This window comes from Aythya ferina, assembly GCF_964211825.1.
Source record: "Aythya ferina genome assembly, chromosome: 3".
In the NCBI taxonomy this organism is placed as follows: domain Eukaryota; kingdom Metazoa; phylum Chordata; class Aves; order Anseriformes; family Anatidae; genus Aythya; species Aythya ferina.
Window position 1 is genome coordinate 73,278,861 of NC_140298.1, and position 12,619 is coordinate 73,291,479.

General features: G+C 34.7%; 1 long non-coding RNA gene across 1 annotated transcript; it reads left to right on the forward strand.

The window, feature by feature from the left end:
- Positions 1-2,628: 2,628 nt before the first annotated feature.
- Positions 2,629-3,480, forward strand: LOC311434922. The gene is made up of 2 exons (XR_014691829.1): positions 2,629-3,143; positions 3,279-3,480. It is a non-coding gene; the product is annotated as an uncharacterized lncRNA (long non-coding RNA).
- The last annotated feature ends 9,139 nt before the right edge of the window (positions 3,481-12,619 follow it).

Consider the following 12,619-nt stretch of genomic DNA (forward strand, 5'->3'; position numbering starts at 1 on the left):
ATTCTGATATATACTACTTTTTAGTTGTGTTATTCGTTGTTGATTTTTTTTTTCTTAAATGATGATACAAGAGTGAAGGTTTTATTGTCTTCATATTTTACAAAATAAAAGTGATCCTAAATCCCTCTAAATTCTAAATTCCTGCATAAAGTTAAAGAACAAAGAAAAACCTTTAAGAACTGAAAAAGAAATAAGAAATAAGACAATTTCCTAATGGCCTTATGTAAATTTTTAAAAGTTTCACTCGAGGTTTGTTTGAGCTTAGAATGTGGCTTCATGTTCCTTCATCTCACTGTAAATGTTGGCCATATCACAAGGTTTTGTTATGGCAATTAGCATGCAGAACAGTTGGAGAACTACGTAGTTTGTATTGGAAAACTAAATAACTGGGATATATATTTCTCCAAATAATTGGAAATATTGTTTTGTGATTCCATTGTATTACATATTGATTCTTCTATCTTTTTTTTTTTTTTTTTTCCAAATGAATGGTCAAATACATAGTGAAGTATTACGTGACAGAAGCACCATAGAAATCCACACCAAGCATAAAAAAATATCTGCATCAAGATTTTTTTCTCCCTTCTTGTTGTTGGAGTGTATCCATCTCCTTGTTGTTACAGTTTTCATTGTTGTAGTTTGTTTGTTTGTTTATTTCTTGTAATTTTAAGTTAATAAACTTCTTTCATCTTTAGGAATTTGTAAATGTACATTTATTTTATTATTTTATTTATATATATATGTAACTAATTTTTTTATTTTTTTATTTTTTTTGCTTAATCTTGTACAATATTGCAAAGAATATTGGAAAGACAAAGAATTACAAAAATCTCCTATCTCTATGCATTTCTTAATACTGAGTATCTAATATATCCTGTCCTTGAACTCCACTGAATGTATTATGGCATGTCCTTGATAATTGATTAACTATAAAATCAAATACAAACAGACATTAATCTTTTGCTCAGGATGCTTTGGGTAAAATAATAATAATAACTCTTTCTGTATAAAGTGTAGGGGGAAAAATGCACAGTTCTTAATTCAGCTCCTTTACCACTATTCATACACTACCACAAAACAGATATCATAACAGTTTGATATCTGAATGTCACTTTATTTTTCCATATAATATTTCTAGCATGAACTGCATCTATTTTATGGATAAAGGGCTTCTGCTTAAAATTCACAGTTGTAGCATGTCAAAATCTTTTACACCAGTCACGGATCTTGTTAGACAAATGGGGGTCAGGTTCTCCACAGATCATTTATAGGCAATTTATAGGCTAATTGAGTAGTATTTGTTCTGCCTTACCCCCAAAAGATGTGCCAGAATTCTAGTGTTTAAATTAATTAATTTATTTATTTTTATAACCTAAGCAAATAGCTGCTTGTAAGTACAGTAAGGATAAAAGAGAGAGATTTTCACACCACTGTCTAGACCCAAAAAAAAAACTTATGCTCAAGGCAGAATTTTTAGGTGAACATAACTGTTGGGTATTACACCTCTGAAAGTGTGTCTTTTTAATTTGTATTTTTTATTCCTGAAATTCATAAGGGTGAATCCTTTATCACTAAATATTTATTGTGTCATATATCTAGTTAAGCTTTTTCTGTTGGACTTCCAGTGATCAACTTCACTAAAGGTACCTGAAACTGAACAGAATTCAGAACTGAGTGCAACTTTGGGATGCAGAACTTCTAACGGGATATAAATAGAAAGCAAAAAACTATTCAATTTTATAACTGAATGTTTGTTTTATCAGACAAAAAATGTGATTGCATTTGTTGGAAGCATAGAAATGTAACAAAACCCCACTTCAATTGTGTGTGTTGAACATAAGTGAAAAATATTGCTCAGGAGAGATTTGAAAAAGACCTAGAGGAACAATCAGTGCCCAGAGGCTAAAGACATTATGTAATGCCCTGCTTCGTACAGAATAGAAAGCAAATGGACAAGGTCCTAAGGTAAGATACAGACACCTGAATGCAGTAGAATAAAGTATTTACTAACATTTGTCATAGTCAGCAAACTGGGAAGCTTAATTCATGTATAGAAAAGACTGAGGAATGAATTATACAGACATCTCTCTCAGGACTACTCTGACATATTGCTGTGTAACTAAAATTTAGACTTTGAGTCACTTAGTTACTTCAAGCATCTACTTAGTATTATTTCCTCCTAGAATAGTGATAGTCATCTTCACAACAGTGGAGAAAGCTCTTTTCCAGGCAGTGGGATAGCACATTTCTACCGTTTCTGCATCCACCAGAAGGCTAAAAGGAGTGGAAATGTTCCCATCTTGTACCGGGGCTTTATATGCCTCCAGGGAATTCAGAACTCTCAGTTGTAGATCTTTAAGAGTAAACTTCAGTTAATTTTGTATAATTTTCTAGATCATTTTACTGTTTGTGAAATTATATCATTTCTAGAGGAATGATAAGCAATTCTATACTTGATTAGTCTGTGAGGAAATGAGTCAGTTCAGTAACACATAGACTTCTGAACAACATTGAGCCTCTAATGGTGCTGCAATAGGTGTTAATCTTAGTGCCTTAACAATTTCTTCAGCAAAGTAAAACAAGCATTAGAGAATGGACAAAAGTGATACAATTAGAGGCCGTACAAAATAATTGTCCTTCACCCACTGTCAGCCAATACTTCCACATTGTTCATTGGTAAGTGGTTGCGGGGTTTTGTTTGTTTGCTTGCTTGCTTGTTTTGACATATAACACTTACCCTATGCTAGCTTTACCACCATGGGTGTCAGCAGCTTGCCCTTCTTGTCTATGCTTCCTTAATGATCCAGAAGAAATTGCAGAGATCTTCTTAGACAGCTAATTCTCCCTTTTGTGATAGTTTCATAACAATTGTCATTTGTAAGAGATATCTATTACAAACCAGGAGCCTTGTTTTGATTTTGCATGCCCTCTTGTAGATCAGAAGGAATGATATCCAATGCATCTAACAACTATTATATTGTCTTACTACTTAACATTTTTTTTCCAGTAGTCCTAGAGGCAACATGAAGATATGAGCTCCACTAAATGAAGTACTCTGCAGACAAAATGTTTCCTTGCTGAATCAGTGTGTAAAGGACCTGTATCCCAAGGGACACTGCAAAGCTAAAACAAATTAACCGAATGTATGAAATTAAACTGCATTTGTTAAAATATAACAAGGCCTTGAGGTTACCCTTTAGAAGTCATGTGTTCAATCCCATTTAAATCCTAGTGGAGTTAATTACAACTTTCTTGTGTGTTCCTTTTGCAAATTTCAGCATGCAGATGAATGCAGGCGAACACTTTCAGCCAGAACCTCACTGTAAGAAAAAGGAAATGACTGCCTGTTCAGGCTGTGAGACTGCAGGATCTGGACTTGGAAAGACATACAGGGAGACTAGGCAAATAATACATGCAACAGGCAACTGATAAATAAAACAAAATAAAATAGAATAAAATAAAATAATATATTTAAAAGTCTTTTGCCTTTAGTGTGCTGACCTTTCAGTTTATTTTTTTGACATGATCTTTGTACAGACATAAATGTCTTTTTTTTAAGGATATTCAGGTATGGATTTACTGAAGGAGTAGGGGGGAGGGGGGGAGGAGGGTGTATGGGAGGAAGATCCTAAACAGCCTAATGCAGCACTCACATAATTCTTTGTGAAGTTTAGGACCTGGTCATAGACATGCATATTTTATGTGTATGTATTTGCACATATTTGAGGACTTACATTTGTTTTGTAGCCATGAGTTTCTCTCGAGGCAATGTATTTTGGGTTGAGTAATCCATCTTTCTCACCTTATGGCTTTTTCTTCAGTTTCAAATTACCAAAGGGAAATGATGCAGATTTCTGAGTATCTAGGAAGCTGAGAATACCAAGGTGAAGGAGAATATGAAGAACTTGAGAAAGTTACTGTACTGGGTCTGGCTGGGATGTTAACTTTCCCTGCAACAGCCCATACAGTGCTGTGCTCTGCACTTGTAGCTAGAACAGCAGTGGTATCACACCAGTGTTGTGTCTGCTGCTGAGCAGTGCTGGCACAGCATCAGGACTCTCTCTAACCCTCCTAGGGGTTGGGCAAAAAATGTGAGAAGAGAAACATCGCCAGGGCAGTTGACCTAAACCAACCAAAGGGATATTCCATGCCATATGATGTCACACTCAGCAATAAAAGGTGGAAACCGGAAAAAGAGGGGAGGAGTGGGCTCTTGTGAAAATGTCAGTCCTCCTCCCGAACACTGGCTACGTGCATTGAGGCCCTGCTTCAAGGATGTGGTCAATTATCATTCATTTGTGGGAAGTAGAGAGTAATTTCTTTCCTCTGCACTTCCACATAGCCTTTATTTGTTTTGTTTGTTTGTTTTCCTCCCTTTTTCCTCTTTACCCCTCCCTTTTCCCCTTTCCTTTTTTTTTTTTTCCCTTTAGTTAAATTGTTTAGTTAATAATAATCTTTCCTTAATTATTATTATTATTTCCCTTTAATTAAATTATCCTTATCTCAACCTATGAGTTGTTCTTTACTTTATTTCTTCCCCTCCTCATCTAAGGAGGGGGAGTGAGAGAGAAGTTGTGGTGTTTAGCTGCCTAGCAAGGTAAAACCACCACAGTTACATAACTGGAGACACTTTTCAAGAGAAAAATATATTGATAGATTTAAGGTCAATTGCAAGAAAGAAATAATATACCTAACATCGTCATAGGAAATAACATGTACATTTCTCCTTTGGTTACTGAAATTCTTAAATCCTTCTTATATTTGGAAAAAGTGAAGACAGTGTGGAAGATTTCTGCTAATTTCCCTAAAACAAAGCTAATATCTGGTTATCCTATGTACGATCAGCATAAATGACTTCATTAGTTTAGTTGTCTGAGTTGTCTCTCTGACATTAATCCAAGGTCTGAAATATTTTTTACAACATCAAGTTTTTGAATGTTTGTTTTTTTCAAAGCTTCAATTTATAACATAGGTAAAAGGTAAAAAGTACCCTCACATCAATTTCAGGACTCTGCAATTTTAGATATTATTACAAGCATTGTGAAAACCTAATCTCAAATCAAGGACCCATACTTTACAACTGGTAGTGGGTAATTATGAAAAAACATATGTGCACAGTGGTGTAATGATCCTGCCAAAACAAAGTGGAAAAATCACAGTCCATCCTGAGAAAATATTAGGTTTTCCACCAAATCCACAGTAATGTATCCAAACAGTTCACAGCTTCAGCCCTACATACTTTAAAAGATCTCTCTTTTAAGCATGACAAAACTCATAGGATAAAAGGAAAAGTGTCACATTAAAAAGATGTACTTTGTAGAAATAGCTAAAGTGCTTCTCTTTTATAACTTGCGACTATGTCCAGACTCACTGAAATCATTAATTGTTAAAAAAAAGGAGTTTCAAACTATAAAATGGACTTACCTGTATGAAGTCAATTAACATAGTTTTTCAGTGTTGAACTGCTAGTGCACTGCCTATGGCTTATATAATGAACACTGTGCTTCAATGGCATTGCAACTGTTTTTTTTCTGTAACCATATGTGCATTGCTATAAGTGTAGCTTTCTCTGTGACATACCTTTTCCATATGTTTAGAGAATTTAACAGTTCATTAAAATATCACTCAAAAGAGTGACTGTTACACTACAGTTACACCACTCAAAAAAACAAACAAACAAAAAAATAAACATTAGTTCATATCTACCAGCATAATAAAATTACAAATACTCTGCAGTGAATGAAAAAAAGGAAAAAAAGGCAGAGGTGACTGCTTCAGTTGGCTGAAGTACATGTATATAGCATACCCATTATTGAGGGTGTATCTATAAGCTATTTGCATGTTTGCATGGCCAGAATCATGTACTATCACAAATTTGTTATATTTAAAATAAAAAGTATCATTATATATGCTTAGCATGCATACCGATTTTGGCTGGGATAGATTTAATTTTCTTCACAGTAACTTTTATGGCACTATATTTTGGATTTGTGACCAAAACAGCATTGATAACACACATTTTATTTTGTTATTTTATTTTTTATATTGTTCTGAGTGGTGTTTTCATATAGTCAAGGGCTTTTCTCCTTCTCATGCTGCCCATGAAATCTGGGGGTGCACAAGAAGCTGGGAGGGGACACAAAACAGAACACATGACACAAAGTGGCTAAAAGGACATTTCACACCATCTTGTTGAATAACACAAGCTGGGGAAAAGAAGGAGAAGAGTGGAGAAGTTGAGAGTTACAGCATTTGTCTTCCCAATAAATTGTTACCCATGATGGACCTCGCTTTCCTGGAAACAACTGAACACCTGCCTACCCATGGGATGTAGTAAAAGAGTTCCTGATTTTGCTTCACTTTCGGTCAGAGCTTTTACATTACCTACAAAACCCAGAAGTTTTCTCATTTTTACCCTACTGTTTCTGTCTTCCACTCCATTCTGTGGGCCTTAGATGCTTGCCAGGTTTAACCCCAAGCAGTGCACAAAAAAAGTAAGAGAGTCAATCAGGAACCAGAACATAAGCCTTTGAAATATCTGGCAAAATTCCATGGAAAAGTGCCTTAAATAGTGTGTGTGGGGGGGGTGGGGAGAGGGGTGGGGGGGGGGAAGAGAGGGAGGCATTGTTTGTTTTTTTTGTTTTAATTGTTTTTGTTTGTTTGTTGTTTGTTTTCATTTTTGTTGGTGTTGTGTTTTTGTTTGTTTGTTTGTTTTTGTTTTTCAGTTCTTTTGGTTTCAACTGCTTTGCACACTCAACACATCTTCCAATTTCAGTCCAAGCTTTACTTTCCACTTATGATAAAGGCAATCAAATTTTTCAGGCATTGGCTGGTTATTCAAAACCACTGGGAGAAACCAGTTTCCCTTGACACTTTCCCAGACCTTACAAATGAGCACAAGAGAACTTTTATCCATAGTTATGGGTATTTTATCAGTTTCCTCATATTCTGCCATTTGCATCAATCTTTCACAGATATCCTCTTCTGCTCTACATTTGAATTTTTTTTGTTCCCAGATAGTATATCATACATTTTGGCCCTAAAATTTGGTTTCCATCTTACACTGTAATAAAAAATAAAACAAAGAAAAATGGTTTTCTGGTAACTTTCTCTTTCATACTTCCAAAAGGGACATTTAAAAGGTGGAGTGATATACATCAGACACAGATCAACCAAAGTTTCCACTTTAAGTCATTTCACTTCCTTCAACTCTGCATCACTACAAGAGGATGAGTTTTTACCTTAAGGCTCTGTTTATTTAATTAACCTTTCTAAATTATCTGTTTTTCCTTTGTAGCTGGAGCCTATGTCAATCTTAAAAAATATGTTTCTTATTAGTGTTTTAAACAACAGATTTATAACATATTTGTCATACTGAGGGAAAATAGTTGCTGCTTAAGTATCATTAGAGACTAAATGTTGTCATGGACTTTTTTTTTTTTCCATCCACTTGTAGCTGCAATAATCACAGTTCTAGAATTTCTCTGTGAATTCCTACTTGAATGGAATATTTTTAGAAGACATTAGAAGGCTTGTAGAACAAGTAGATGATAAAACAACTTTTGTCTTTGTTAGTTCATTAACATGAAATGGAAATTATCTCTTTCTAAATGATTATAGTTACTTTTTTCACAATTTCTGTAAGCACAGCCAAGATTTTTATGGTGTTCTTATAATTTTTAGTAAAACTTTATTGACCAAGATGTGTTTTGCATTTAAAAAAGGCTTTAGGACCTGCAATGTTTTAATATTTAACATTTTTTTCACATTACGTAGAGATACTAAGAAAATTTTTCCATGTTGTAAGCAGGTCCTTGGCCACGTGGTTCTTATTATCGTCAATGAGATTCATATGGCAAAGTCACCATTTTGACTTTGGATACTTATATGTATGCATACACATACTTCTATGTTTTGCTGGAGCTGTTCTTCTCTGAGAAACAAGAATACTTATTCCTACCTGAAAATCTGTCAGTAATTGCTGAATTTTTCAGAAGAATTTTTCAGGAAAATTTTGATCCATCAGGGATTTCACTTCACTTACTATTCGCTCTTTACAAATACTTCTCTAAGTAAGTTTATTTTGTGCATTTGGGGAATGAATGGCCATTTTTCACACTAAGAACATGTTCAAATAATGGTCATTCACATGTGTTAGCAGTTATGGTCTTTTCTAAAAAAAAGAGATATACAGACACCACTATGTGAGCTAACATACTAATTGAGCACAATGAACAAAGAAGGGTCAATTTTCATATAGAACTACCATCAAAGAACCTATAGGAACATTTGTCTACTGTCTGTGAAATTATTTGGCATGATAATTATGACCATGCATACTGATCCTGCATTGAAAACAGATCTATTTGAAACATAACAAGTTCTACTCTTAATTATAATTCTTATCCGTCTTAGCACTGGCCAGTAGAGGATCTAGTTAAGAGCTTGTTAGGTTGCTATTCTCTCAAAATTCAAAGGAATCAGGTTCAGTCTGGAACAGAAAATGTCACTCAAAGTTCACCACAGTGGTTACAGGTGTTACTGCTCCCAGCTTTTGGTAGCATCAAAGGTTACAGACTCTTCTAATAAGGACACCAAAAAAAAAAAAAAACATGTACTTTTATTTCAACTGCTCCATCTCACAGACAGGTGTTTTAGTTTCAGTTATTGATGAATGATTTGCATACTGCTTTCTGCTGACTCTGTCAAGGAAACTGTGACTGACAGGTGAAGTAAAAATATCTACTGGAAGATAATAGTTTTAAAAAAATGATATAATTTTTCAACGAATGTGAGTCATATTTCTTCATTAAAGTGACTTTAATGTTCAACAACTGGCAAGGTAATTCAAGAGTAGAAACTTGTTTTTTTATTATTACTGGTAATCAATAGAGATTGACCTCTGAAATTCACATTCTGGGGGATAGACTCCAAACTCTTCCTTGGCTCATTCAATGAAAATATATCTACCTTTTCTGAATTGTTTAATATTCACAGATGGCAGTGAGGTCAACATGAATCACAAACATTTAGGACATTTAAAACTTTTACTGTGACATGAAAGAATCCCAAAGCAACCATTATGAAACTACCTTCTCCTTGTTTTTCTTCTGAAAAGATTTTGCCAGATGACACTAGTGATACTACTTGATGTCTATAAATGCACATGTTAAAAAAACTCCACCACCACCAACAAAAACAACCAGAGCAACTTTATCTTCAAATACAGAAAACTTGGTGCTTGAGATATGGTAAATAAAGGCTTGAAGAGACATCCGTCTCTTATTGGAGAATCTTTGTACAATACGTACTTTTTTTTTCTTCCTGCTTTCCCAGTGATTAACTTCTGTTATAAGCTGACAATGCTTCTTTCTCCAGTGCTTGTAAAGCTTAGCTATGTCTGTTGCCTGTTGTAGACTAGCCAGATAACTCCTTTTAAGAGTATCACAGCTGCCTTACTTCTACACCTATTTGCCCCATGAAGTTTCTCCATGCCAAGTCTAAGCTGCTTTCAGAACATCTTACACTCCTCTGAGATGCTTATTCCAACCTTGACAGCAGCAACAAGTTCATGGCTCATGAAGAGCTTTCCTCTTGGCTGACCACTTTCATGTTCCTTCAACAGTATATCCCGTATGCAGCATTTATATAACAAACTGAAAACAAACACATTAAACAGTTTTGCTTGCTATTATAAGGTGCCTAAATATTTATTCAGGAACTAAACATCCAAAAAGGACCAGCTTTAAGGATTAGAAATCCAAACAAACTCCCAAAAAAACATGCACTGTAACTGCTTCTGTTTGAGTAGTGGTCTGATGTGAGACTAACACTGTAAGCAATCTCTTTTGTCCCTGACATATCTTCACCAACACTAATACAAAGAAGCATGCTCACAGGGCATGCTGGTTAGTGATGAACAACTCTTTTTCTGCATGGGGCCTATAGAAGCCAAAGTCTTCCCTTCCTCTGCAGGTGCAACCAGGTCCCAGGTCCCCTTCCTGTTTATCTGAGGAATTTGCCTTCTCTGGCTCAATTTCATTCCCTCATTCTCTCTGATGCACAACACACCACATGTAGTTATAGAATAATTCAGGCATGATGTATCTCCTCTCCTCTCCTCTCCTCTCCTCTCCTCTCCTCTCCTCTCCTCTCCTCTCCTCTCCTCTCCTCTCCTCTCCTCTCCTCTCCTCTCCTCTCCTCTCCTCTCCTCTCCTCTCCTCTCCTCTCCTCTCCTCTCCTCTCCTCTCCTCTCCTCTCCTCTCCTCTCCTCTCCTCTCCTCTCCTCTCCTCTCCTCTCCTCTCTCTCTTTCTCTCTCTTTTTTTTTTTTTGTTCCATCCAGTGAGCCTGGTTTTCTGCAGCAAAAACATCTTTGGCTGCATCAATTACACAATCTTGCAACAATTACACAAACATTTAGATTACTTACCACACTGACAAAGTGAGAAAGGGAAACATTCTCCCTGTAATGCTGACAGCAGACACCATATTCTTGAGAATGATTTTTTTTTTTTTTTTTTTTTTTTTTTTTTTATCTTCAGGCATTTAGCTTCACAGAAGTTCCAACATTTATAATGAAAAAGTTCTTCTTGTTCCTTCTCTCTCCAGTGCAAGACGTTTCCTTTACCACAAAGACATCAAAGTTGCAGTCAATTTAGTTTCAAATCTTCCAGGGAGAATCTTCCTGAAACCTATTATTACTATTACTTTATCCACATTTTCCTGTAGAGTGAGGACAAAAAATGAGGACACAACTAAAAAGGTTAATTTTCAAATTTGGGTTTACTCATTGACACTTTCTTGTCTTCATGCTCTCCTTCTCTCACTCCAAACACATCAAGATGAGTTAAAGATTTCATTTTTTTTTCCCTCAAATATAGTTTAATTCTCTGAAAATATATATACATATATTCTTACAGAATAAAATCTCTAATACTAAAGCTCCCTCATATCCAGAAATAAGAATCAGAACTTTAAAAATCTTTAATCTGAGTGAGTTGTTTCTTTCTCTTCAGTGGTATTCATTGTATGGTTCAAGTTAATCAGTTAGTTGTCCTAACTGCCTTGTTTTTTGTTTGCTTGTTTTGTATCTCTGTAATATCTCTGCAGCCTGATTATTATCTTTTTGATAATACAGTACCCAAATTTCAACTAGCTATCCAAGGTATATTTCCTGCAGGCAAGACAAATAGGTATTATTATATTCCTCCTCCATGGCATGATTTCTCCATGGAGACGGTTTAAAATTATATTGGTGATTTTCTGCCATATCATAATGCAAACTCCTACTATATCTTGTTTGCTGTCTAATAACACCTCAGAGCTACTTTTGGTATTCCTGTTTTCCAATTTCTCTTCTGCAGTAATGCAGGGCTTTTGAATTATTTGCTTTATAGCTATCAACTCACATTTTGCTAATGTTATTCTCTGTGCATATGTCTAACAGCTCTGGGATTTCTTTCTAATTTTCTGTGTTCTCTGTTCTTTAAATGTATACTGTATGGAAATTCACTGACAAATTTGCACTCTTTCATTAAAGAATTTGAAAAGCTGAACTAAGACACACCAATGAAATTTCTCAAAATGTAAAAATGTCAGTGCAAGTCAAGTTTTGCTGATTATCATTACTTTTTTTTTTTTGTATCAGTTCTGTGAGCACAGTGCTCACATATGTATAAGTACCTACAAAATCAAAATCACATGCTAGGAAAGTATGAGAACTGTAGTTTACTGGGTTGTAAATTGTATTTGCTTTCCAATTTTGAAGTATCAAATTTATAACAAAGAATTCCAAAGCAACAAAGACTGGGGAGTCCAACAATGTCAAGGAAACAGCATTAAAAGATAATAAATAAATAAATTAATTAATTAAAATAAAACTCCAGATGAGATTATAACAGTAAGAAAGAGGCTAGGATTGAGTGAACATCAGCTTCTGGTGGATATAGAAGATTTTTAAGGCTTCTGTGGGGACTACATTCTGATTGAATATATTACCTCACCTCACAGTTACATTTGTAGTTTGGAAGTCTGAAGTTTGTAGGTCTGAATTTCACTCTCAAGCTTTGATTATCTCTTTGATTATCTATTTTTGGATTGCTTTCTGTGAATGGTGGTTCTTTTCCCAAGCTAGACTGCAATTAATCTTTTACAAATTTTATATCAGATACATCTTGATATACTGAAGGTAGAAAAACAATCAATACAGTAATGTATTATCATTTACAAAAGCAACTGGCTATAGGCAGCAGAAAAATGCTTGACTACCCAATGGAAGATTGCTGTTCAAATAGAAAGAGGAAAAAAATCTGTTAGAGATTTTTTTATTTTTATTTTTATTTTCTGTTTCATATGGTTCTAATCTGTGTGTCTCTCATTCTACAGAATAATTAAATGCTCAGCCATGGGTATACATGGTATACATATAATATTAAATGCTTCTGTATTCACAACTTGCAAACTTACTATGAATTATTTTATAGATTTTGATAATAAAATTCTTTCTATAACTCTTCCATAGGATTCCTAATGCAACTACTATGTGTACATTTTGTATATCAAAATTAAATAAGACAGTTAAACTACATTTGGCCCTACTACAAACATACCACAATAAAA